Source organism: Theropithecus gelada, chromosome 8 (genome assembly GCF_003255815.1).
Source record: "Theropithecus gelada isolate Dixy chromosome 8, Tgel_1.0, whole genome shotgun sequence".
Lineage (NCBI taxonomy): Eukaryota > Metazoa > Chordata > Mammalia > Primates > Cercopithecidae > Theropithecus > Theropithecus gelada.
The window spans coordinates 78,745,370-78,772,139 of record NC_037676.1 but is presented as its reverse complement, the minus strand read 5'-3'; the positions used below and the strand labels follow the sequence as shown (position 1 = coordinate 78,772,139).

Below are 26,770 nucleotides of genomic sequence, written 5' to 3'. Positions count from 1 at the left end.
ATGGGGTTGTTTTTTTTTTTCTTGTAAATTTGTTTGAGTTCTTTGTAGGTTCTGGATATTAGCCCTTTGTCAGATGAGTAGATTGCAAAAATTTTCTCCCATTCTGTAGGTTGCCTGTTCACTCTGATGGTAGTTTCTTTTGCTGTGCAGAAGCTCTTTAGTTTAATTAGATCCCATTTGTCAATTTTGGCTTTTGCTGCCATTGCTTTTGGTGTTTTAGACGTGAAGTCTTTGCCCATGCCTATGTCCTGAATGGTACTACCTAGGTTTTCCTCTAGGGTTTTTATGGTATTAGGTCTAACATTTAAGTCTCTAAAATGGCCATACTGCCCAAGGTTATTTATAGATTCAATGCCATCCCCATCAAGCTACCAATGAGTTTCTTCACAGAATTGGAAAAAACTGCTTTAAAGTTCATATGGAACCAAAAAAGAGCCCACATTGCCAAGACAATCCTAAGTCAAAAGAACAAAGCCGGAGGCATCACGCTACCTGACTTCAAACTATACTACAAGGTTACAATAACCAAAACAGCATGGTACTGGTACCAAAACAGAGATATAGACGAATGGAACAGAACAGAGTCCTCAGAAATAATACCACACATCTACAGCCATCTGATCTTTGACAAACCTGAGAGAAACAAGAAATGGGGAAAGGATTCCCTATTTAATAAATGGTGCTGGGAAAATTGGCTAGCCATAGGTAGAAAGCTGAAACTGGATCCTTTCCTTACTCTTTATATGAAAATTAATTCAAGATGGATTAGAGACTTAAATGCCTTGTAATCTTTTATTGCCTTTTGAAGCATGTGATCTTCGTGACTCACTCCCTCTTCATACAGCCCCTCCCCTTTTAGAATCCCTAATAAAATCTTGCTGGTTTGTGGTTCAGGTGGGCATCAGAGAACCTGCCGATATGTGATGTCACCCCTGGCAGCCCAGCTGTAAAATTTCTTTCTTTGTACTTTTTCTCTTTATTTCTCCGACTGGCCAATACTTAGGGAAAATAGAAAGAACCTACATTGAAATATTGGGGGCTGTTTCCCCTGATAGCTTGCAAAAACTGTATTATAACCTATTATTTTAAACTGATGACAACTTAACACTGATTGCATGTAGAAACATACAAATATGTGAAAAAAGAACTAACAAAAACTCTACAGTTTAACTTAATTCCCCCACTTTTTAATGTTTTGTTGTTTCTCTTTATGTCTTATTGTACTTTCTGTGTCTTGAAAACTCAAAACAGCATTTTAAATTTTCTGAAAAGTCATATATCTCTTTTTCCAGGATTGGTCCCTGGTGCCTTATTTAGTTCATTTATTGAAGTATGTTTTCCTGGATGGTCTTGATACTTGCAGATGGTTGTCTGTGTCTGGGCATTGAAGAGTTAGGTGGTATTGTAGTCTTCATAGTCTGGGCTTGTTTGTATCTTTTTTCTTTGGGAGGGTGTATTAGTTTGTTTTCACACTGCTATAAAGAACTACCTGAGACTAGATAATTTATGAAGAAAAGAGGTTCAATTTACTCACAATTCCACAGGCTTACCAGGAAGCATGGCTAGGAGGCCTCAGGAAACTTACAAATCGTGGTGGAAGGTGAAGGAGAAACAATTATGTCTATGTCTTACCATGGTGGAGTGGGAGAGAGAGTGAAAGGGGGAGTGCTACACACTTTCAAACAACCAACCAGATCTTGGAAAACTCACTCACTATCATGAGAACAGCAAGGGGAAGTTTGCCCCCATGATTCAATTACCTCCCTCTCCCAACACGTGGGGATTTAATTTGAAACGAAGTTTGAGTAGGAACACATAGCCAAATCATATCAGAGGGCTGTCCAGGAATTTGAAGGGACCTGGGCCTCAAGCCCAATAACACCGTAGTTTTTGCAGGCTTCTTGTTAGCAATACAAGACTGTTTCTCCAGTCTTTCTCAATGCTTATTCTGGTGATATGAAATTAAAACCTGGTACTGTGATTGCTGACTTGATTTTTGGTTCTTGTCATGATGCTTTTCTGTGTGCAGATAGTTGTTAAAATTTGGTGTTCCAACAGTGGGGGCAAACAGTGTAGGCTTTTATTCTGCCATCTTACTCAGCTTTATCTTTTTTGTCTTAATTTGTAATTATATAATAGCACTTGATGTTAAACATACTTTTGTGTATTTATTTGTCATGTATATATTCTCTTTGTTGAGGCGTCCATTCAGATCTTTGGCCTATTTTTTAATTGTATTTTTCTTATTGTTGAATTTTGAAAGTTCTTTGTATATTTTTGGATAACAATTCTTTATCAGACATAGGTTTTTAAGTATTTTCTCCCACTCTGTGGGTTATCTGTTTATTCCTTTGTCAGTATCTTTTAGAGAGCAGAATTTTTATGATTTTAATACAGTTCAGTTTATCAATTACATCTTTCATGGATCATGCATTTGATGCTGGACCTAAAAAGTTATTGACAAACCCAAAGTGACTGAGATTTTTTCCTATGTTATCTTCTAGAAGCTTTATACTTTCGTGTTTTACATTTAAATAAAACACAAAATTCATTTTGAGTTAGTTTTTGTGAAAGGTGTAAGTTATGTGCCTAGGTTCATTTTTTTTTTTTTTTTTTGGTCTGTAGATATGTAGTTGATCCAGCACCATTTGTAGAAAAGACTATCTTTTTTCCTCTATATTGTCTCTGCTCCTTTGTCAAAGATTAGGTGACTATATGTATGTGGGTCTCCATCTGCTCTCTATTCTGTTCCATTGATCTGTTTGTGTATTCTTTTGCCAATACTATACCTTTTTTTTAATTTAAGAGGTGGGTCTCACTCTGTCACCCAGGAAAAAGGGCAGTGGCATGACCACAGCTTTTTGGAGTCCCAAACTCTTGTGTTCAAACAATCCTCCTGCCTCAGCCTCCCAAGTAGCTGGAACTTGCAGGCACATGCCATCATGCCACTGTGTTTGGCTTTCATTTTTTGTAGAGATGGGGTCTTGTTATATTGCCCAGGCTGGTCTCAGACTCCTGATCTCAAGTAATTCTCCCACCTAAGCCTCCAAAAATTCTGGGATTACAGGCATGAGCCAGCACACCTGGCCCAATACCACACTGTCTTGATTGTTGTAGCTTGATAGTAAGCCTTGAAATCAGTCCCCCAACTTTATTCCTCTTCAATATTGTGTTGGCTTATCAGGGTGTTTTATCTCTACATATAAACTTTACAATTAGTTTGTTAATATCCTCAAAATAACTTGCTAGGATTTTAATTAAAATTGCATTGACTCTATAGATTCAGTTTGAAAGAATTGGCGTCGTGACAATATTGTGTCTTCTTATACTTTTTTTTTTTTTTACTTTAAGTTCTAGGGTACATGTGCACAATGTGCAGGTTTGTTACATAGGTATATATGTGTCATGTTGGTTTGCTGCACCCATCAACTTGTCATTTACGTTAGGTATTTCTCCTAATGCTATCCCTCCCCCAGTTCCCCACCCCCGTGACAAGCCCTGGTGTGTGATGTTCCCTGCCCTGTGTCCAAGTGTTCTCATTGTTCAGTTCCCACCTCTGAGTGAGAACATGCAGTGTTTGGTTTTCTGTCCTTTGACAGTTTGCTGAGAATGATGGTTTCCAGCTTCATCCATGTCCCTGCAAAGGACATGAACTCATCCTTTTTTATGGCTGCATAGTAATCCATGGTATATATGTGTTACATTTTCTCAATCCAGTCTATCATTGATGGACATTTGGGTTGTTTCCAAGTCTTTGCTATTGTGAATAGTGCTGCAATAAACATACATGTGCATGTGTCTTTATAGTAGTGTAATTTATCATCCTTTGGGTATATATCCAGTAATGGGATTGCTGGGTCAAATGGTATTTCTAGTTCTAGATCCTTGAGGAATAGCCACACTGTCTTCCACAATGGTTGAACTAATTTACACTCCCACCAACAGTGTAAAATTATTCTTATTTCTCCCCATCCTCTCCAGCATCTGTTGTTTCCTGACTTTTTAATGATCACCATTCTAAGTGACGTGAGATGATATCTCATTGTGGTTTGGTTTACATTTCTCTGATGACCAGTGATGATGAGCAATTTTTCATGTGTCTGTTGGCTGCATAAATGTCTTCTTTAGAGAAGTGTCTGTTCATATCCTTTGCCCACTTTTTGATGGGGTTGTTTTTTTCCTTGTAAATTTAAGTTCCTTATAGATTCTGGATATTAGCCCTTTGTCAGATGGGTAGCTTGCAAACATTTTCTCCCATTCTGTAGGTTTCCTGTTCAGTCTGATGGTAGTTTCTTTTGCTGTGCAGAAGCTCTTTAGTTTAATTAGGTCCCATTTGTCTATTTTGGTGTCTTCTTATACTTGATCACAAAAATCTCTTTCCATTCATATATTATAGTACTTTCTTGATTTTATTAGAGTTCTGTAGTTTTCCTCAAATAAATGTTGCACATATTTTGTTAGATTTATGCTCAAATTTTTAACTTTTGGGGGATGCTAGGGTAAATAGCATTTTGATTTTATTTGGAAATTCCACTTATTCACTGCTGGTGTATACGAAAGTGGTTGACTTTGTATATGTGCCTTGTATCCTGCTACCTTGCTATAATTGCTTATTAGTTCCAGAATGGTTTCTTTCTCTGGTTAATTATTCTGGATTTTCTACATAGACAATCACCTGCATCATCTGCAAATCGGGACAGATTTACTTGTTTGCCATCATTTCTGGTTTGTTTTAAAATCGAGACAGGCTTTCTCCATGTTTTCTAGGCTGGTGTTGAATTTCCAGACTGAAGCAATCCACCTGACTCAGCCTCCTGAAGTGCTGGGATTACAGAGGTGAGCCACTATGCCTGGCCATCTCTGTCTTTTAATTGTGCATTTAGATTATAGATATTTAAAGTGATTATTAATAATACTTGATTGATATTTATCATATTTGCTATTCTTTTCTATTTTTTAACTTTGTCCTTTGTTCCTATTTTTGTCTGCCACTGTTTTTTCTTTTTTTGTGTGTGTGGTTTTAATTAAGCATTTAATATGATTTCATTTTTATCCCTTTCTTAGTATATCAGTTATACTTCTTTATGTTTTACTTTTTAAAGAGGTTGCCCTTATTCTAATATATGTTTATAACTAATCAAAATGGACTTTAAAAGAACACTATTAAGCTTCATGGGTAATGCAAATATCTTATAATTCTAACTTCTTCCTCTTGTCCCTTGTATTACTGCAGCCATTCACTTCACTTGTATATAAACACACACACACACACACACACACACACACACACACACACACGCATACGTAATCAAATGTATTGTTGCCTTCTTTAATTTGAGCAAGATTTATCTATTAGATTAATTAGAAATAAGAAATATCCAAGTTTTTACTTTACCTCCACTATTTTTTCTCCAATGCTCTTTTTATATTGATTCAAGTTTCTGACATATATTATTTCTTTCTTTGTTTAAACATAATTTTTATTTGATACGCATTGGTATTTAGACATATTCAGACACAGATTGTATCACAGATCACTCTTTTAAATACTTTATGTTAAGTACATATATATAAGGTAAATAAATTGTATCTAGTACTCCTTCAAATGAAGTATCAAATTCTTCTGAATCAATTTTTGACTTGGTTATCAGTACTGTTCTATGCATTGGTGACAGAGAATTTCTTTTTCTTTTAATTGACAAATAATAATTGTATATACTTATGGAGTACAACGTGATGCCTTGATACGTATATATGTTGTAAAGTGAGCAATCAGCCTATTAACCACACACACACGCTCACACACACACACATCTCCTTACATATTTATCATTTCTTTGTGGTGAGACTATTTAAAATCTACTCTGAACATTTCTTAAAAGTATGCTCCACTGTTTTTATTTATTTCAATAGTATTTAGGGAACACATGGTTTTTGGTCACATGGATAAGTTTTTCAAGAGTAACTTCTGAGATTTTGGTGTACTCGTCACCCAAGCAGTGTACAAGGTACCCAATGTGTATCATTTTATCCCTCACTCCCCTCCCACGCTTTCTCTGGAGGCCGCAAAGTTCATTATATCATTTTTATATCTTTGTGCCCTCATAGCTTAGCTTCCACCTCTAAGTGAGAGCATACAATATTTGGTTTTCTATTCCTGAGTTACTTCACTTAGAATAATGGTCTTCAACTCCGTCCAGGTTACTGCAAATGACATTATTTCATTCATTTTTATGGCTGAGTAGTATTCCATCATGTGTGTATATACACACACACCCTTCACACACACACAAACACACACACATGCACACCACATTTTCTTTATTCACTGCTGACAGACGGACATTTAGGCTGGTTTTATATTTTTGCAATTGCCAATTGTGCTGCTATAAACATGCATATGCTGTTTCTTTTTCATATAATGACTCCTTTTCTTCTGGATAGATACCAGAAGTGATACTGCTGAATCAAATGGTAGTTGTGGCCGGGTGCGGTGGCTCAAGTCTGTAATCCCAGCACTTTGGGAGGCCCAGACGGGCGGATCACGAGGTCAGGAAATCGAGACCATCCTGGCTAACCCAGTGAAACCCCATCTCTACTAAAAAAAATACAAAAAACTAGCTGGGCGAGGTGGCAGGCGCCTGTAATCCCAGCTACTCAGGAGGCTGAGGCAGGAGAATGGTGTAAACCCGGGAGGCGGAGCTTGCAGTGAGCTGAGATCCGGCCACTGCACTCCAACCTGGGAGACAGAGCGAGACTCCGTCTAAAAAAAAAAAAAAAAATGGTAGTTCTACTTTTAGTTCTTTAAGAACTCTCCATACTGTTTTCCATGGTGATTATACTAGTTAATATTACCACTAGCAGTATAAATAAATGTTCCCTTTTCACCACATTCATGCCAACATCCATTACTTTTTGTTTTTAAAATTATGGTGATACTTGCAGGAGTAAGGTGTTATCTTGTTGTGGTTTTAATTTGCCCTTCCCTGATAATAAGTGATATTGAGCATTTTTTTTCATATGTCTGTTGGCCATTTGAATATCTTCTTTTGAGAATTGTCTATTCGTGTCCTTTGCCCACCTTTTGATGGAATTAGTTGTTTTTCTTTTTTCTTACTGATTTGTTTGAGTTTTTTTATAGATTCTGGATATTAGTTCTTGTCAGATACATAGTGTATTAGTCTGCTCTCACACTGCTATGAAGAGATACCAGAGACTGGGTAATTTATTTTTAAAAAAGGTTTAATTGACTCACAGTTCCACATGACTGGGGAGGCCTCAGGCAACTTATAATCATGGCAGAAGGCATCTCTTCACAGGGCAGCAGGAGAGATAATGAGAGCAGAGTGAAGGTGGGAGCTCCTTGCAAAACCATCAGATCTTGTGAGAAGTCACTATCATGAGAACAGTATGGGGGAAATCACCCCCATGATTTAATTATCTCCACTTGGTCCTGTGCTTGACATGTATGGATTATTACAATTCAAGGTGAGATTTGGGAGGGTACACAAAGCCAAACCATATCACATAGGTTGAGAAGATTTTCTTCCACTTAGTGGGTTGTCTGTTTACTCTGTTGATTGTTTCTTTTGCTGTGCAGAAGCTTTTTAGTTTAATTAGGCCACTCTATTTACTTTTCCTTTTGTTTCATATGCTTTTTGTTCTTGATCATAAACTCTTTGTCTAAGCCAATGTCTACAAGAGTTTTTATGGATGTTATTCTCTAGAATATTTATGGTTAGAGCTCCCAAATTTATAAAACAGTTACTACTAGACCACAGAAATGAGACATACAGCACCATAATAACAGTGGGGGACTTTCATACACCACTGACAGCATTAGGTCATCAAGACAGAAAGTCAACAAAGAAACAATGAGCTTAAACTGTACCCTAGAACAAATGGATTTAATATATATTTACAGAACATTCTACCCAACAACTGCAGAATATACATCATTTTCATCAGCACATGGAACATTCTCCAAGATAGATCATACAATAAGTTACAAAAACAAGTCTCAATAAATTTCAGAAAATCAAAGTTATATCATGTGTTCTTTCAGAAAACAGTGGAATAAAACTAGAACTGAACTCCAAAAGGAACTATCAAGACTATGCAAATACATAGAAATTAAATAATCTACTCTTGAGTGATATTTGGATCAACAATGAAATCAAGATGGAAATTAAAATTTCTTTGAATTGAATGATAATAGTGACAAAATTTACCAAAACCTCTGGGATACAGCAAAAGCACTTTTAAGAGGAAAGCTCATAACATTAAATGCCTACATCAAAAAGTCTGAAGAAGTACAAATAGACCATCTAAGATCACACCTCAAGGAACTAGAGAAACAAGAACAAACCAAACCCAAACCCAGCAGAGGAAGAGAAATAACAAAGATCAGAGTAGAATGAAATGAAATTGAAGCAAAACCAAACAACAATAACAACACCAACAAAATAATAATAAAAACATAAATGAAACAAAAAGCTGATTCTTTGAAAAGATAAATAAAATTAATAGACCATTAGTGAGATTAGCCAAGTAAAGAAGAAAGAAGATCTGAATAATTAGATTTGGATCAGTTAGACTCAAATAATTAGATGGGATCAATTAGAAATCAAACAGGAGATATTACAACTGATACCACACACACACAAAGTCATTCAAGGCTACTATGAACACCTTTATGTGCACAAACTAGAAAATACAGAGATGTGCAATATAAATTCCTGGAAATATACAATCCTCTTAGATTAAATCAGGAAGAAATAGAAACTCTTAATGGATCAATAACAAGTATCAAGATTGAAACAGTAATAAAAAAGTTGTCAACAAAATAAGTTTAGGACCAGATGGATTCACAGTTGAATTCTATCAGACATTCAAAGGAAATTTGTATCAATCTTAGTGAAACTATTCCAAAAGATAGAGAAAATAGGAATTCTCTCTAAATCATTCTGTGAAGCCAGTATCACCCTAATTCCAAAATCAGGACATGACATAACAGAAAAAGAAAACCACAGACCAGTGTGCTTGATGAACACAGATTCAAAAATCTTCAAAAAATTCTTGTGAACTTAATCCAACAGCATATAAAAAAGACAATGCATAGTGATCAAATGGGGTTCATACCAGGAATGCAGGGATGGCTTACCATACACAAGTCAATAAATGTGATATCTCAGATAAACAGAATTAAAAACAAAAATCATGTGATTGTCTCAATAGACACAGAAAAAGCATTTGACAAAATCCAGCATCACTTTATGATAAAAACCCTCAGCAAAATTGGCATAGAATGAACATACATATAGGTATGGTTTTTCTAAGAATCAGCTTTTAAAAGCCATCTATGATAAAACCACAGCCAACATTACAGTGAATGGGAAAAAGCTGAAAGCATTCCCCCTGAGAAGTGGAACAAGACAAGGATACTAACTTTCACTGCTTCTATTCAACATAGTGCTGGACATCGTAGCCAGAACAATCAGACAAGAGAAATAAATCTTTCCAAATCAGTAAAGAAGAAGTCAAACTGTCACTCTTCAATGATGATATAATCATATACCTAAAAAACCCTAAGGACTCATCCAAAAAGCTCCTAGGTCTGATAAATGAATTTAGCAAAGTTTCAAGACACAAAATTAATGTTCACAGATAACTGCTATACACCAACAACGACCAAGCTGAGAACCAAATCAAGAACTCAATCCCTTTCTACAACAGTTACAAACAAAATAAAATACTTAGGAATATATCTATCCAAGGAGGTGAAAGTTCTCTGCAAGGAAAACTACAAAACACTTCTGAAAGAAACCATAGACAACACAAACAAATGGAAAAACATCCCATGTTCATAGATGGGTAGAATGAGTATTGTAAAAATAACCAAACTGCCAAAAGCAATCTACAGATACAATGCAATTTCCATCAAAATAACATCATCATTCTTCACACAACTGGGAGAAAACAATCCAAAAATTCATATGGAACCAAAAAACAGCCCACAGAGCCAAAACAAGACTAAGCAAAAAGAACAAATCTGGAGGCATCACATTACCTAACTTCAAACTATACTACAAGGCTATAGTTACTGAAACAGCATGGTACTGGTATAAACATAGGCACATATACCAATGGAACAGAATAGAGAACCCAGAAATAAAGCCAAATACTTACAGCCAACTAATCTTTGACAAAGTGAACAAAAACATAAACATAAAGTGGGCAAAGGACAATGGTGCTGGGATAATTTGCAAGTCACATGTAGAAGAATGAAACTGGATTCTCATCTCTCACCTTATACTGAAATCAACTCAGGATGGATCAGACTTAAGTATAAGACCTGAAATCAAAATATTTTCTATCTTTCTAAAGGCCTTTTTTTTTTTCTTTTTTTTTTTAGACAGAGTCTCACTCTGTCATCCAGGCTGGAGTGCACTGGTGTGATCTCGACTCATTGCAATCTCTGCCTCCCGGATTCAAGTGATTCTCCTGCCTCAGCCTCCCAAGTAGCTGGGAGTATAGGCATATGCCATCACGCCCAGCTAATTTTTTTTGTATTTTAGTAGAGATGAGGTTTCACCAGGTAGGCCAGGATGGTCTCAACCTCCTGACCTCGTGAACTGCCCCCATTAGCCTCCCAAAGTACTGGTTTAAAGTACCTTTAAAATTTCTTGCAAGGCAGGTCTACTGGCAACAAATGTCTTCAATGTTGTTTGTCTGAAAAAGTTTTTATTTTTCCTTCACTTTTAAAAGATAACTTCACTGAGTATAGTGTTCTAGATTTGTGTTTTTAAATTTTACTTCATTTTAAATATAAAATATACATATATCATTTACCATCTTTACCATTTGTAAGTGTGAGGTTCGGTGGTAATAAGTACATTTAATTATTTTTCCCCTTACTTTATTCCCCTTTCTGGTCTCTGGTAATCACTGTTCTACTCTTTATCTTTATGAAACATGTTTCATCTTTTAGTTTCCACATATGTCTGAGAACATGCAACATTTTTCTTTCTGTTCTTGGCTTATTTCACTTAACATAGTCAACTTCAGTTCTATCAATGTTGCTGCAAATGGCAGAATGTTATTATTTTTAACGGTTGAGTAAAATGGTGTACATAATACCATACTTCATTCATTCGTTGATGAGCACTTAGGTTAATTTCATATTTTGACGATTGTAAATAGTGCTACAAGAGACATAGAAGTACAGATATCTCTTTGATATATTGTTTTCCTTTCGCCTATACCCAGTAGTGGAATTGCTGGCTCACATGGTAGTTCTACTTTTAGCTTTTTGAGGAATCTCCATCCTGTTCTCCATAGTGATTCTACTAATTTGCATTCCCACCACAGTGTTTGAGGGTCCTCCTTTCTCCATGTCGTTTCCAGCATCTCTTATAACCTCTCTTTTTGATACAAGTCATTTTAACTGGAGTGAGATATCTCATTGTGGTTTTGATTGCATTTCTATGATAATTAGTGATGCTGAACATTTTTCATATGCCTGTTAGACATTTTTATGTCTTCTTTTGAGAAATATCTGTTCAGATCTTTTGCCAATTTTAAATCTATTTGTTGTTTTATTTTTTCTTTTGCTATTCAGTTATTTGAGCTCCTTCTATATTCTGGCCATTAATGTATTTTCCTATAGGAAGTTTGCAAATATTTTTTCCCATTCTGTGGGTTATCTCTTCATTTTGTTGATTGTTTTCTTTGCCTTCCAGAAGCTTTTTAGCTTGATATAATCCCAATTGTCCATTTTCACTTTGCTTGACTGTGCTTCTGAGGTCTTACACAATAAATCTTTCCTCAGACCAATGTCCTGAAGCATTTCCTCAATGTGTTCTTCTAGTAGTTTTATAGTTTGAGGTCTTACATTAAGTCTTCAACTCACTTTGATTTGATTTATGTATATAGTGAGAGATAGGGGTCTCATTCTTCTGCATTTAGTTATCCGCTTTTCCCAGAATCATTTATTATAGTGTTGCTATAATAAATGCTATAAAGCATTTATTATATTACTTATATTGTTACATATACATTATATATAATAGAATGAATGCTATGATGCATTTATTATATTACTTATATTGTTATATACACATTATATCTAATATATAAATTATAGTCATATGATATATTATTATATTACTATAATGTATTTATAGCACTGCTATAATAAATAAATCTCTCTCACCCATTGACTGAATCTCCCTGGAGTTTTTCCCTCTCAATCTTGTTTTCACTGAATCTCCAGCAATTCATCAACTACAGATCGGATTTTCCTGCCCCAGCACTGGTTCCTGTGGAGGTTTCAGCATGTGGGTTTCTTCTTCCCTAAGTTTTAATTCTCTGTATTTGCCTGTTGGTCTCTCCAATTTTGGAGGCAGAGGTTTGCCCTGTGATCTCACATGTCATATGGCTCTCAGAAGTGTTGATTTTTCAGTTTGTTCAGCTTTTGGGTGGTTGTTAGGATGTAGTGGTGGCTTCCAAACTTCTTACAAGCCAATCCAGAATCTGGAAGACCATTTGTATTGTCATTTAATTATTGTTCTCAAGTTTGGTTTCCTGGTACTGGGAACTTTGTGACAAGATGGCATTGAATATGCAAAAGTTTAATTACCTCAATTGTTTGATTAAGCAACTGATTTGAGGATTGGTCAGCGAGAGTGAGAAGTCAGACACAATAATTTTAGATTAATAACAATTTAGAAGGTCAATGTTGATTCTGTTGCTTGTGCCAGTAAACAGTGGGTGAAATCTGAAGTCTTTCAGACATCAAGATACAAAATGAAAATAATCACTTCTACTCTCAGATGTTTTTAAATAGTTATATGTTAATCATTATAGATAAAGCTTCTATTATGTCCTGACAAAAAGGTGTACCTTGAATGGCAAATCTGGAAACTTTCAATACTGAATTTAACTGTAAAGGCACATACGTATGGTGCTATTTAGAATTTTTTGCATTTAAGATTTTTGAATGGGTAATCGAAATCATTAATGTAGAAGTTTTCATATTTACCTTGAGCACAAAGGTTTTTGTAAACTGGTTTTTAAGAAAAAAGTAGGATTTTAAAAGGAGCAATGAAATATGTTGTTTAGTATGCATGTTTGACACTTCAGGTTTATTGATATGTTCTGCCTTTTATAAGATGAATACTATGAAAAATGACAGAGAAGCGATTGCACGTCAGTATCTCTGTTCTATCCATGTACTGCCAGTGAGCAAAGATTTCTCATTTCATACATCATTTACAACTTCCTACAGTAATTTTACACAGTTCATATCCTTGGTGCAAGGCATAGCAATTATCTATACACATATATGCAGGCATAACGAATATGAAAACCATGCAGTTCTATAAAGAGTTCCAAAGTTCACACACTCCAACCAATAAAGTTGGTGAAAACCAATAAGTTACCCAATTTAAAAACTTTTTTTATTTTAACTATTACTCTGTTGTGCACCTCTGAACCATGTTATCTCATGAGGTCTTCTTTTAGACTACTGAGTATAATAGTAAAATGCTATCTTCAGTTTTTCCAAGGTACTTTTGTATTCCAAAAGTTACATTAAAAAAGAATAATATTAATTTTTTTCTATCTACTTTTACTCTTTTTCTTTCTAAATAGGTAAGAAAAATAAAATATTGCATTCTGGAGTGAGAAAAAATTAAAATTCAATGATTTTTAGTTTTAAATATAAAAAAAGTTGAAGTTTGATGACATTTGACTATTTTGAATTTTCTGAAATTAATTAAAGTTGCCACGATTTTATTAAACTTTTCAACTAATATTGTACACATAACATTTACAGAGATTGTAAAATCCTAAACTGGTACATAATTAATAATACCCAGAAATAAACTTTGAACTCTTTCGTGTGTTATGTATGATCTAGGATTAAATTTTACTTTTTAAATTTTACTTTTTTTTTTCAAATTTTGGTCTAAAAAAATATAGTGGCTTCCATTATATGTGGGTAGAACAGTGAGTAGTAACTAGATCCTTTCAAAACTACAGAAATTAATGCTTTAGATTCAGCAAACACTTTTGAGTTATGCTAGCTATTCATTAATGAATAAATACCCTATCTCCTTTCAAAAATTACTTGATATATTGACACCATATATTCCTACTCCTTCAAAATCATAATTTCTTCAGATTCTTTTCAAAAATCACTGCTTCAAATTTTCTTTTATTAATCTTTACTTGGTATCCATGCTACATCAGAAAGTATAACATTATATGGAGAAGTGAATGTTTCTCAAAGCTAGGTTCTTATAGTCTAAGACAAGACAGAACAAATAAGTGATATATCCTACCTCTGTGACTCAGTTACTAAGTTGTGGTAAATGCACAAAAAAATTAGAGGCCTATGTTCATTAGTTAAACTCAGAAGAGATTTCTAGTGCTATTCTGCCATTATCCACTTTTTTTGTCCTTGGTTTAGCCTCTTTTTGTACTTCAATATCTTCATCTATAAAGTGAAGCAAACTGGATGATTTTATATTTTCTTCATATAAGCAAATCTGCTTATATGATCTGCTTATATGATCTGCTTTATTGGCCATGACTCGAGAAATATTTGATGTCTAGAAAGGAAACAATATGGCAATTTTCTGAAGGGTACAAAATTAAGACATGGCTTTTTAAAATCAAGATTGTTTTAAAGACTATTGTATTTCACTTCATCTGCCTATAATGTTAGTAATATTACAGTCAATGACAAATATTAACCATAGAAATAATTCCATTGTATCTTAATTTTATGAGTAATCACATTTTAAAAAGAGGCCAGCATTTTCATTGAACACTCAAATCCATATATCTGCTTTCTACAGTTAGTTTCCTTTTGAAGGTCATTTAGTAGGCCTCTTAGAATGCCTGAATAACATAGGAATAAAGTAAATGTCCATTCAAGTGTGATTTAGAGTTCTTGAAATGGAGAATGAAGTCTAAAGCAGTTCTTTTAATGATCTTAAACATGGAAATGACTGTACAAAAGCTTCACTGATGACTTCTCATAGCATTGACCCTAAAGTTATAGAAAGAGCTATAATAGCAACGTACACAACACAGATGTAGAAAGTCACATTAGTAAATTTCTAGAGGCTAAGTAATTTCTTCTTCTTTTCTAATGTTGAAATTCTAACCAAAGCTATTTTTGCTTACAATGCTCACTCTTTATTACACACAAATAAAAGAAAAAGTGCAATTGTCAGGCAAAAAAAAAATTGAAAAACAATGATAATACAATTAAACCATTATCAGGTTTTACCTCTTCCTTGTCGATTTTATACTAATGATATATTATCATTCCTCCATCAATATATATTCATTCAGGTCCTCTGAGTACACAAAAACTAACTAAATCTTAACCAGCTAAACCAACTTAAATTAATCAGCTAAATTATTTGACAATAATTAAAATCAGTGTTAGATTCCTGCTATAATAAGGCTGAGTACATGTATTATTTTTCTATTGTATAGCAAGTAATCATAAATGTAGTGGCTTAAAACAATAGACATTTGTTACCTAACAGTTTCTTTAGGTTAAGAGTCTGAACACGGATTAGCTGAATTCTGTGAAAGACTGCAGTCCAAGTCTTGTTCAGGACTGGGTTTTTATCTGAAGGGCTGACTGTGGAAGGACTCACGTCCAAATCCACTTAGGTTACTACCATGATTCATTTCCTTGTGGTTGCAGGATGGAGGACCTCATTTTCTTGCTGGTTGTCAACTGGAGATCCTTGCAGGCTGTTGACTAGAAGCCTTTCTCAGCTCCTAGACGCTGCCCTTAATTCCTTGCTACATACGCCTTCTAACATTGCTGCTTGCTTCATAAAAGCCAGAAAGTAAAGTAAGTGTGTGTGTGTTGTGTGTGTGTGTGTGTGTGTGTGTGTGTGTGTGTCTGGGGAGAGAGAGGGACAGAGAGAGAGAGAGAGAGAGAGAGAGAGAGAGAGAGAGACTACAGTTAAATGGAAGCTATAATCTTATGTAACATATACATATGATTGCATACAAGTAATAATGTGCATCCCACCACACCACCTTTGCTACATTATTTTAGGTAAAAGCATAAGTTACAAGTCTGATCCACATTCAAAGGAAATAAGTCACACAAAGGCATTGATACTAGGAGGTAGAGGTAATGGAGAGACCTTAAATGTCTCCCTGCCATACTACATGATATGGTTTGGTTGTGTCCCCACCCAAAATCTCATCTTTAATTGTAGTCCCTAAAATCCCCATAATTGCCACATGTCAAGGGAGAGACAGGGTGGAGGTAACTGGATCATGGGAGTGGTTCCCCCATGCTGTTCTCATGATAGTGAGTGAGTTCTCATGAGATCTGATGGTTTTATAAGTGTTTGGTAGTTCCTCCTGAGTTCATTCTCCTTCCTTCCACCTTGTGAATAAGGTGCCTTGCTTCCCCCTTGCTTTCTGCCATGATTTTAAGTTTCCTGAGGCCTCTCCAGCTATGCTATATATGTGTTTATAGCAGTGTGAAAATGGACTAATGCACTATATAAAGCTAATACAGGTAATAATGCAGGTATAAGCAAATCACTCCCAAATAATTACATAAATGAAAACAATTGGGTGTAATTAGGTTTAGAACATTTGGAATAGATAGAATTATTTAATCTATTGATATTTTACTTTTTACACCAGACACGTATCCAGAAGTTTACATCTTCTTTTTCTTATTCTTCTTATTTTATTTTATTTTATTTTATTTTTTTTGAGACGGAGTCTCTCTGTCGCCCAGGCTAGAGTGCAGTGGCACGATCTTGGCTCACTGCAAGCTCTGCCTCTCGAGTTCAGGCCACTCTCCCACCTCAGGCTCCCCACTAGCTGGGGTACAGGCCATGCCACCACACCCGGTTAATTTTGTTTTTGTATGTTTAGTGGAGACGGGGTTTCACTGTGTTAGCCAGGATGGTCTCGATCTCCTGACCTTGTGATGCGCCTGCCTCGGCCTCCCAAAATGCTGGGATTACAGGCGTGAGCCACTGCAGCCAGCCAATGTTTACATCTTCTAATGGCTTATCTCAAGACAGCTAAATCTAGCAAGATTTTAATTTAATGTAAATGTGTTTTTGAGTACCTTCTCTAAACAAGGCGGTAGAAACTAGTAGGGTTCTAGAGTCAGATACTTAAACCTAAATACTAGCTCTTTCTCTTACCAAGAGAACTTTGGCAAAATATTTAATCTCTTTTTATTGGTAACATGACACAATCATAGTACCAAAACTGTTACATTTTTGCAAAGATTAAATGACATAATATGTACAAAATGTTCAGCACATTGCCTCATGAATATTAATTACCTCATAATTGTTAGCTAGTATAGATTTTATTATCATTACAATATGGTGCATCATTGTGTTAGGCAAGGGAAATATATATAAAGTGAATAGTAAAGTTTCTCTGCATTGAAGGAAATAACAAAAATGGTGCTTTACTGAAATATTTCCTCTTCTAGAATATGCCCTTATGTTTAATTTCCCTTGAGATTTATCAGAAACCAGGGAAGAGTTAAAATTCTTGTTTAATGTGATAAATATGGTTATTTTAATAATTGAATAATTTCTGCTGGATTTTTTCCAACATTTTAGGAAGAATTAACTAGGGCAAGTTTTATTTTTTTAATGAAAACATCATATCTGTCTTATGAAAATGTTGTTTCATTCTGTATATTCTGTTCTTTTGAGAGCAGATTTCCAGGTACAACACTTCATTGTTATTAATAAATGGGCCATACATAAATTATGCATTAAGAAAAAATAACAGACAAAAGCACTGGCATCTCTTTTGCTAGTCAGAGGAAATAGTTTTAGTGTCTGACATAGAAGACAAGACAGTCAGTGTAATTTCATAGAATTACAAGCAGCCAAATTCACATCCAACTTATCTTTCACACTCTTTTTTTGTTCTCCACATAGAAAAATCACACAAAATGAGAAAAAACCATGCAGTGACAATCATTTTGCTTTGGAGAAAAATCCTCATTCACTAACCTCTTCTGAAGACTTTTTTTTTCACAGTCTTGGGTTTTCAGTCATTGAACTTCTTTGGTGACATGGGGACAAACCCAAAATACTGAAAACTGCAAAAGTTGGTGTCTCAGTCCATTTGGGCGGGCTGCAATAACAAAATACCACAGAATAGGTAACTTATAAAATACAAAATTTTATTTCTCAGAGTTCTAGAGGCTGGGAAGTTCAAGATCAATACACTGGCAGGTTCATTGTCTGGTGAGGGTCCAGACTCTACTTCCTAGATGAAATCTTGAATGCTGTGTGTGTCCTCTGAAGGGGAAAAACATTGTCCTCACATGGCAGAAGGTAAAAGGACAAACTGGAAGAACTCCTCGCAAGACCATTTAAAAAGGCACTGACTTAATGACTTAATCATGACTTAACCATCCTCTGAAGGTCCTACCCCTTAATACTGTTACATTGGCAGTTAAGTTACAACACCTGAATTTTGGATGGAACACATTCAGCCACAACAGCAAGAGCTAAAAAACTTCAATGAAAGTGAGCATCTTTGAATGTTGACAAACACATAACATGGATGTTATGAAACATGGCAAATATTGATGTGTTTCATGAATATGTGGATGCCTTTTAAGGGAAATGGCACAATGAGATGGATGAAATATAGATCTACTGATATACTTATATTTACTTTTAACTTCAAGGAGTAAAAGGGGGTTATCGAAGAAGTTGAGGAGAGAAATAAAATCAAATAGCTGCACTCTCAGTTGGTGAAAATTGAACAATTCCTTTTTAGTATGTATCACAATCTTAAATTGTCTTTCCTCCTCTCATTTCCTTCTTTTTTTTTTTTTTTTTTTTTTTTTTTTTGACCCATTAGAATGTCAGATCCAAGATTACAGGGCATTTGTATGCTTTGTCTATCACCTAACCCATTTCCTAAAGTTGTATAAGGACATTGTGGGTGCTTAATAAAAATTGCTCAACAAATGAATGAGGAGTAGATTTGGAGTAGATCTGAAACATCTGTCCAAGATGAAATTAACTTATGTCATTAATTTTGGTGTCATCATTCATGTCTTCTTTTTATTCCCAATTAAACCATGTTTTTTTTTTTTTGTCTTATAAGTTCTGTTTTGATTGTTTAGATGCCCAAATAAGATACAATAAAAAATTCTCTTAAGTTTACATTCCGAGTTCTTTTTTTTTTTTAAAGGTTAACTTTTTAAAATGGTGAATTTCCAGACAACTCGAAATACAAATAGGTCTATTTGATGGGAGGAAGAGAGACTAGAGAGATTCTTAGTTGTTTCCAAATTAATAGTGGTATGAACATCTTGAATGAGTTGACATTAGAAGTATCTTCACTTATTTCTCTTTTTTTTTCCTTGTGTGGTAAATATAAATTCTAAACACTTTTGACTAGATTTGTTAACTGATCAGAATTTCATTACATTGTCAGATGATTGAATTCACAGTTATAGAAAGATATCGTTGATAGTTGTGAAGAACATTTAGCTTCCTTTATCTCGTGAGGATGTTTTAATTTTTAATTGCCTATTCTTGTCTTTCTCAATAGTGTCTAAACGTGACATATAATATTTTAATAAGACCAATATATACAATTCTAAACACACTTTATTTCAAATATAAACACCTAATATGGTAATACAATGATTTTATTTCAACATACGTTATTTTGAAAATATTTGTAAAGTTTCTGATTTTGCTATTGTAATTGCAAATGCAAATGTGAAATACGAGTACACACTAGAGAATAAAGAACATTATAATATTTATTATATTTAAAGGATAATTATAATTTTCATATTTAAAAACCATGCTATATAGTTGAATTTGCTTGCTAATGGAATCACAAATGCTATAAGCTTTGTTTGCAGATTTCTAACTTCATGGCAGACGTGTAGAAAACCGGGGCTTATAAAGCTTGGTAAACATTTATGTTGATCACTCATATTGACTTGTCTTCCTTCTGGATCATGAGAAAGTAAAAGTAACCCAAACTAAAAGTACGAAGAAAAAAAATGGAACTAGTAAACTCTACAGACGTTAACTTCCTCTGAATTTAAGCATACAATTTGCCCATACAGGTTCCATTAAAGTTAATGGGAGTCGTGTGACTAATTCTCTCTGTAGGGTACTAAAAATGTACCCTGCAGTATTAAAAAGTCTGAACCTAATTTTTACTTTCTCTTAACCTTGATTATGTTACACTAAAGATAGGTACTTTCATTATCACATACATATATAGTAAATTTTATATAAAGATCTGAAAATAATCTATTTGGGGAAGCGACTGCATTTATATGGATCAGAGTAGAATTTTAATTAGTGTTGCAAATATCAGTACTGCTTTCATTATAATGATAAAACAAGCATGAGTATCTGTAATTTACCCTCTAGCTATACAAATGAGAACTTAAACCTCAATGAATTCAATAAATGAAACACTTTCAGGACACTTACTTAAAATCAGGTCTACTTTTTAATCAGTCATGTTTTAAGTGAATGCTTATTAATAGATCATTAATAAAACATGCTTATGAAATGAGATTTCAAGAAAGAGGTGAGATGAATGAAATACAAAGAAAGTAAAAAACCTGATGGAATATTTAATTTTGTTTTAAACAGTTTGCTTTATAGTGAGTTACATTCGAAGTATTATTTCAGGCTAAAAAATGAATTCAAAATCTTTTTTTTAGCTCTGTATGAAGATAAAACACTACAGATGATATTGCCTGTGAATTCATGACCCTTTTATACTGCCCAAGTTCCCTCTGCTTTTGACATTCAAACTGAAATATTAATCTCATTTTTTCCTTTAAATAATTTCTGCCTGGCTTCTATCACTACCTGGGGGGATGAAGTTATAAGATTTTATTCTTAAAGAATGCAAAAAGAAAAGAACAACTATATACATGAATAAATACTCCACCATTCATTTTCACTGAAATCAGCAGCTGTGCTGCAAAAAAGGGACATGCACAAAATATTTCCTAAGCACAAAGAACACTGGGAAAAGCAGACGATATTGCAGAACAATAAATAAAGCAGAGCACTCTCCAAGGGTCTGGGGTTTGGTTTGAATAGCATTCCAGAAGGCGGAATTCCTGCCCAACACCAACATAAACTGCAATTAAAACTGAACTTTATATGTCGCACATATATCTTCTTCTCTGGATTTGTAAGAGTCTCTATGTCTAAATTACAATAGCATCCTTTGAATGTGGGTGGGGCTGGAAAGAAAAGTTACTATTGCTAACAAGTCACAGTTTTCAATATATTGAACCTGATGTCAGACTCCTAGCTATTGAACTTCAGATTCTTAGAGTACTTCCAGCTCATGATCCCATTACTTAGAATTTACTCTGAAGCTTGTAACATTTCCGGTTCATGCTGCCGCTTGCTTTCCTGATCTGTAGGCTCACTGCTGAAGGCTGTAAGCATGCAACTACAACGGGCTTTATGGACCCACTGGACCCAGCTTTCGGGATGATTTGTGACATCGATCTCAAAGCAGCAGAGGAAGAAGATGCTTTAGCTCTTGTTACTTATAAGTTACACTTACATGAAAACGAAACCTTAAGTGGGGCTTCTAAGAAATATGTCTAGTAGTCTGGGCTATGCCAATAACTAGCCAAGCCACATAGCTCTCACAGGTTTAGCACAATTCCATTCTGAATTGTTCTGATTCTTGAGCTGACTCTGTAGGGCACTTTCCATCCCTTTTAAAGAAATAAGGTGTACCTTGGATTAAAAATAATTTTCCTATACAAATGTCTTTCCTTTTTTTTCTTGAATCTTGAAATTAATGAAAATTGTATTTAGGATTTTGCAACGTCTTTTGAGATAACTAGAAGCACTGCAGGATGCTAGAATTATTTGTCACTATTAAAAAAAACCAGTTATTGATGTACTTTGTGCCTTTCTAAGAACAATGTGATGAGAGTTGAAAAGAATGCAGCTCAAGCTGAATTAAGTACAATGTACCAAGAATATGCAGTGACCTACGGTGACATACCCACATAGTGTGTGTTGGTGTTTAACAAAAGGACCAATCCCTTCGCACTAAGAGACTGTCTCTACTGCAGATTTAGATCTGATACTCTTCTCCCATCATTTGAATTCCGTGACTCCACTGCTAGTCCTCATTTTAATGTGCTTCCACGGGGGCCTCCTTTGCTCCGTGATTGTTTGGTGCTACTTTTGTATCAGGTTGCAAAAGTGTTCTTCTCTGTCTCCCACTGCACCCAAAGTATACTAAAATTATCTCTTTATTTGTGTCTCTTTTCCTAAAATGTAAGTACCCTAAGGGTAGGGACCATGCTTCACTGTTTGGCACAACTGGTGCTCAAACTTTGCTTATTGAGTGGAATAGGAAGAAAGGAATACACACTTTCAGAAAGTTCTCAGTCTTCCGATTTATAATTGCTGCACATTGACTTTTTAAATAGAGATCTAATTTGCATTACAAAGCCTCTGTCAAAGATATTTCTTTCATTTTAGCTATTTCTACCCAAATTTGCTATTTTACAATTTTGTACTGTGCTTAAAGGTGAGGTTCTTTATATACCCCCATTACATGAAAATGTGCTTTCCTAGAGCCTTCAGGAAAGTATGTCCTACAAGATGCCTGATGCTGGTGGTCATTTCTGGATTCCCTCTACCCTTAGTGAATGTTCCAAGTATGTTACAGGAGTGGAAGCCAGGACTCTGGCACAAAGAGCTGCCTTTACTGACTTCCCTGTGGCAGGGACTGCTAGGTCTGTATTACCCTGCGTTATGTGATGATTCAGTTCACCCCAATTTGCCCTTTGGGAACTGCTGTGAAAATTTCTTTTGTACAGTAAATCATGACAGCATTTGGCCTTCATTTGGGGGTGAATGCATGGTTTATATATTGAAGCCATTTCTTTTTTTCCCTTCAGAAATACCATGTGGCATCAATTTGTAAGCACAAATCAAATGGCAGTTTGGGATCCTCCAGACGATCCAGAATATTCTGTATTAAGTTTTTAAAGGTTATCACAGCAATGAAAACCTAAACCTAACATTGAAAAAATTGAGACTCCTTGAATCCTCAAGAATACATCCTTATACCCACAGAGATACTCAACACTAGTTAAAGAAAATCTACTTTGAAACATTTAAAAATGCTGGGGCGTTATTGGTACAATTCTAGAATTTATATACTATTTAGAAATATGTATATTATATATGTATGTATGTGCATTCTATATTTTTTAATCCCAATTTTTTTTTAGAAACAAGGTCTCACTCTGTCACCCAGACTAGAGTGCAGTGGTGCAATCATGGCTCACTGCAGCCTCAAACTCCTGGGCTCAAGTGATCCTCCCACCTTGGCCTCTCAAGTAGCGGGGACTACCGGTGCATGCCACCACAGCCAGCTAATTTATTTATTTATTAGATTTTTTTGAGATGGAGGATCACACTATGTTTCCCAGTCTTGTCTTGAACTTCTAGGCTCAAGCGATCCTCCTTCCTCAGCCTACTGAGTTGCTAGGATTACTGGTGTGAGCCAGCACATCCAGCTATATCTTTATCTTTCTATACCTGCATCAATATCATCTATCTATATCTATAAATATCTATATCTATATCTATATCTATAGAGCTAAAATCTGATTTTTGCACCTAGCCAGCAGAATTTTATATTAGTTATCTTTAGCCACAGGTGAGATTAGGCTATAGAAAAAAAAATCCGTGACAATTTTGTAGCTTCCACTTTCAGATATGCCATATATGGTCAAATACAGTAATTCCCTGAGTAACTGTTTGCTTCTCAGCCTTCAGCCTCCCAAGGAATATCCCAGGCTCAGCACTATGGGTTTCCAAATTTACCCATTCAGCCATACTTGTGGCTTTTGTGGTTGGTCTGTGGCCTGAAGCTTAACTTGCCCAGTAGTTCTATTTCCCAAAATAGGCTCAGGAAGTTTGTGACCATGTTTGGTTTGTTTCAGAGGGTTTCTATATATTTAATGAGGTTGTGAACATATACTAAGATTTGTGTATGGTTCATCAAATAAAACATATCTTCAACCCTCTTTTCACTTCAGTGCGTGGTTTGGAGTGGGCTGTTTAACAAGCACATGTGTTTATCATATGACTTTATTTGGGGACAAACATCACTCCTTGCATTTGGGATACAGTTTCTGAGTAACTAAACACTCTATTTCATCCCTCCCTATTCAAGAACAAATGTTAAGCCGGGTAACTCTTTTCCCTTATTTTTGGCAGTTTTCTCTGAATGCTAAGGTGTCTTAATTCATCCAAATCTTCCCTTTATCATAGGAGGATAAGAAAATAGCCTGTACCCTAGAGACCTTTTTCACCCAGAAAGGCATTTAACTGGTGTCTTTCTGTGTTCTGGGGGGGAGGGGGTAGGGAGCCTCTTATCAGTTATATGCATTTATGAGAACAATGCATTCCACTGGTTTGTGCACCAGAAGAGGATCCCGGAGACCTTCATCTTCTGTTGCTCAGCCTTGCTGAGACATTAGGCAAATTATTTAGCTCTTAGGTCACTGACTTCTTTTGTTTTTCTATAAAATACCTTCTCCTAGCACAACAAAAGGGCATTATGACTAATACTGATAATAGCTATACAATTTATTTTTCTTTTTTAAGTCTCTATCATACCACATAGAGCAACAGAGGTGGTCTTTTACTAAATGAACCTTGGTGAGTAGCTAAATGACTCACACAATACCTTCCAGTTACTGTATAATGTAATAAACCACATTCTATAAATAAGCCAGATATAATAGATAAAATGTATTTCATTTGATGATTCAGATCCAATTCAATAAAGCAGAATATTCCATAGGGTTTATTTTCTCTAATTGCAGTAGATAAAATTGATTTTCCTATATTTTCCCTCATGTTTCCCCCTTCCACTCAGTGTTTGCTATAGTTGCTGATTGTGAGAGAAAACTAGAAATAGAATTTGCCAAACTTCACGGTGCTTCATTTGAAAAGTAACGTAGAGCTGATAGTTTGTATGAAATTCTGATGTGGACTTTTTTTCTTAGAACTTTACAAGGAAAGGGGAAATGTCTGAAATGGAGATTGCACAATCTTGTCTTGAAGCAGAAGACTCAGCTAGAGCACATCTGGAAACGCCTGGCGTTCCTCAATATAATTCAAATGATGTTTTAAAAGGTAGTATGGTCCTTTCTACTTCCCGTTGGTCTGGGTCAAGGATTCGGTCAGTGCAGTCAATGCACTGATGGGGAGGAGCCCAGGATATGGCTAGTACTGCGACTGTGTTGGTAACCTGCATGGGGCTGAGCAAATCAGGGAGTACACTGAAGATAAAGAGAGTCAGGTACCATTCTTGCAACATTTATGTAAAGGTTTACACTGTTTCAAAATGAAAAGTAAAATAAAATTTTTAAAACGCTGACACGGTTTAGAATAACAATTTTACCAGAAGAATATCTTACGTTGCATTTAGCCCATGTAGAACATATATATGTATGTGTATATATATATTTACACACATATATAATGTTATATATTTCTTTATGTTTTTTGTTGTGCACATACATTTATAGATATATTCTTATTGATCTAGTTTCTCTAAGATTCTGACATATTTCAGAACAAAGGAAGAAATCTTACCAGTCAGTTCAGTAAGATAATTGGGAAGGGAGACTTTTTAATACGTGAAAAATTTATTTTGATCCATAGAAGATGTTAATATTTTTTTCTTAGTTTTTGTCTTTCTGATTAAAGGCTTAATGCAACCCTGTATTTCTCTTTTAAATGATCAAAAGCGGAATTTGCAAACTTTTTGGAGTATGTATTTTAGTTCAAATTCCCCCACCCCAAATTAATTTCATCTATGTACGCAGAAAGTATAATTTATAGTAAAGTGCTAAATCTAACCTGATTTCCCTGCTTAAAATTAGGTTTAAAATAAATTAAGCAGTACCTAATGTGTTTCCTAACAAGGCTCAGGGTACACAATGTTCTTTGATTGGTCACAAAACACAAGGTCCTTAAGCTGAGATGACAGATTCTTCAAGCAGACATATCCTGTACAAGGTGCCTTAAAAGTGAAGGCATTGCTACCATTGGCTTGCAGGCTTTATTTTGAAAAGGAGAATTCTGAAGGAAGGATGTTTGTTTTCTTCTTTTTTAAAAAGTAAAATGATTTATAAAAACCGCAGGTTTTTCTTTTTTGCTAGATGTAAAATCCAAGCTGCAACACTGAACAAAAGCTTGCCAGTCAGCAAAGATGCTACCGCTCTGCACAACAGATAAAACCCAGATATATAGGGAAGTCAAAAGTATCGTTAAGCTACAGTGTTTAAGAGGCTGTTTGTCTCTGATGTAAAATTAAGAAAATGGTAAAAGCAGCATTAGCATGAGGTGTTCATTCCAAAATTGTCGCCGGAGTGTGTGTGGCATTGTGTGCAAAAACAACTCTTCAAGCAAAAACAGCTCCAGCAAACTTCCTCCTTCCCTTCAAACCTCATCTTCAATTACAGTGTGGTTCTTACCAAGTAAAGGGCTGTTGTCTCCTCTTCAGACCTGTGCTGCTTCTGAGCACTAGCCCTGTAGACCATCAAGGCCTAAAAATAGTTGCTGGCTTCAATGAGACATGAAGCGGACAGAAATGGCATTAAGCTAATGGGCAACAAACTCTATGAAACCTACTCAGGAAATCATATTTTTAAGCTGAACACCAAGTG

The 26,770-nt window shown here is 35.1% G+C and overlaps 1 long non-coding RNA gene across 1 annotated transcript in view; it reads left to right on the top strand.

The window, feature by feature from the left end:
- Nucleotides 1–26,770, top strand: part of LOC112630236 — a 74,547-nt gene that overhangs the window by 43,842 nt on the left and 3,935 nt on the right. The window contains exon 3 of the long non-coding RNA XR_003120823.1: nucleotides 25,103–25,232. This is a non-coding gene — a long non-coding RNA (uncharacterized LOC112630236). The remainder of the gene's footprint in view (nucleotides 1–25,102; nucleotides 25,233–26,770) is intronic.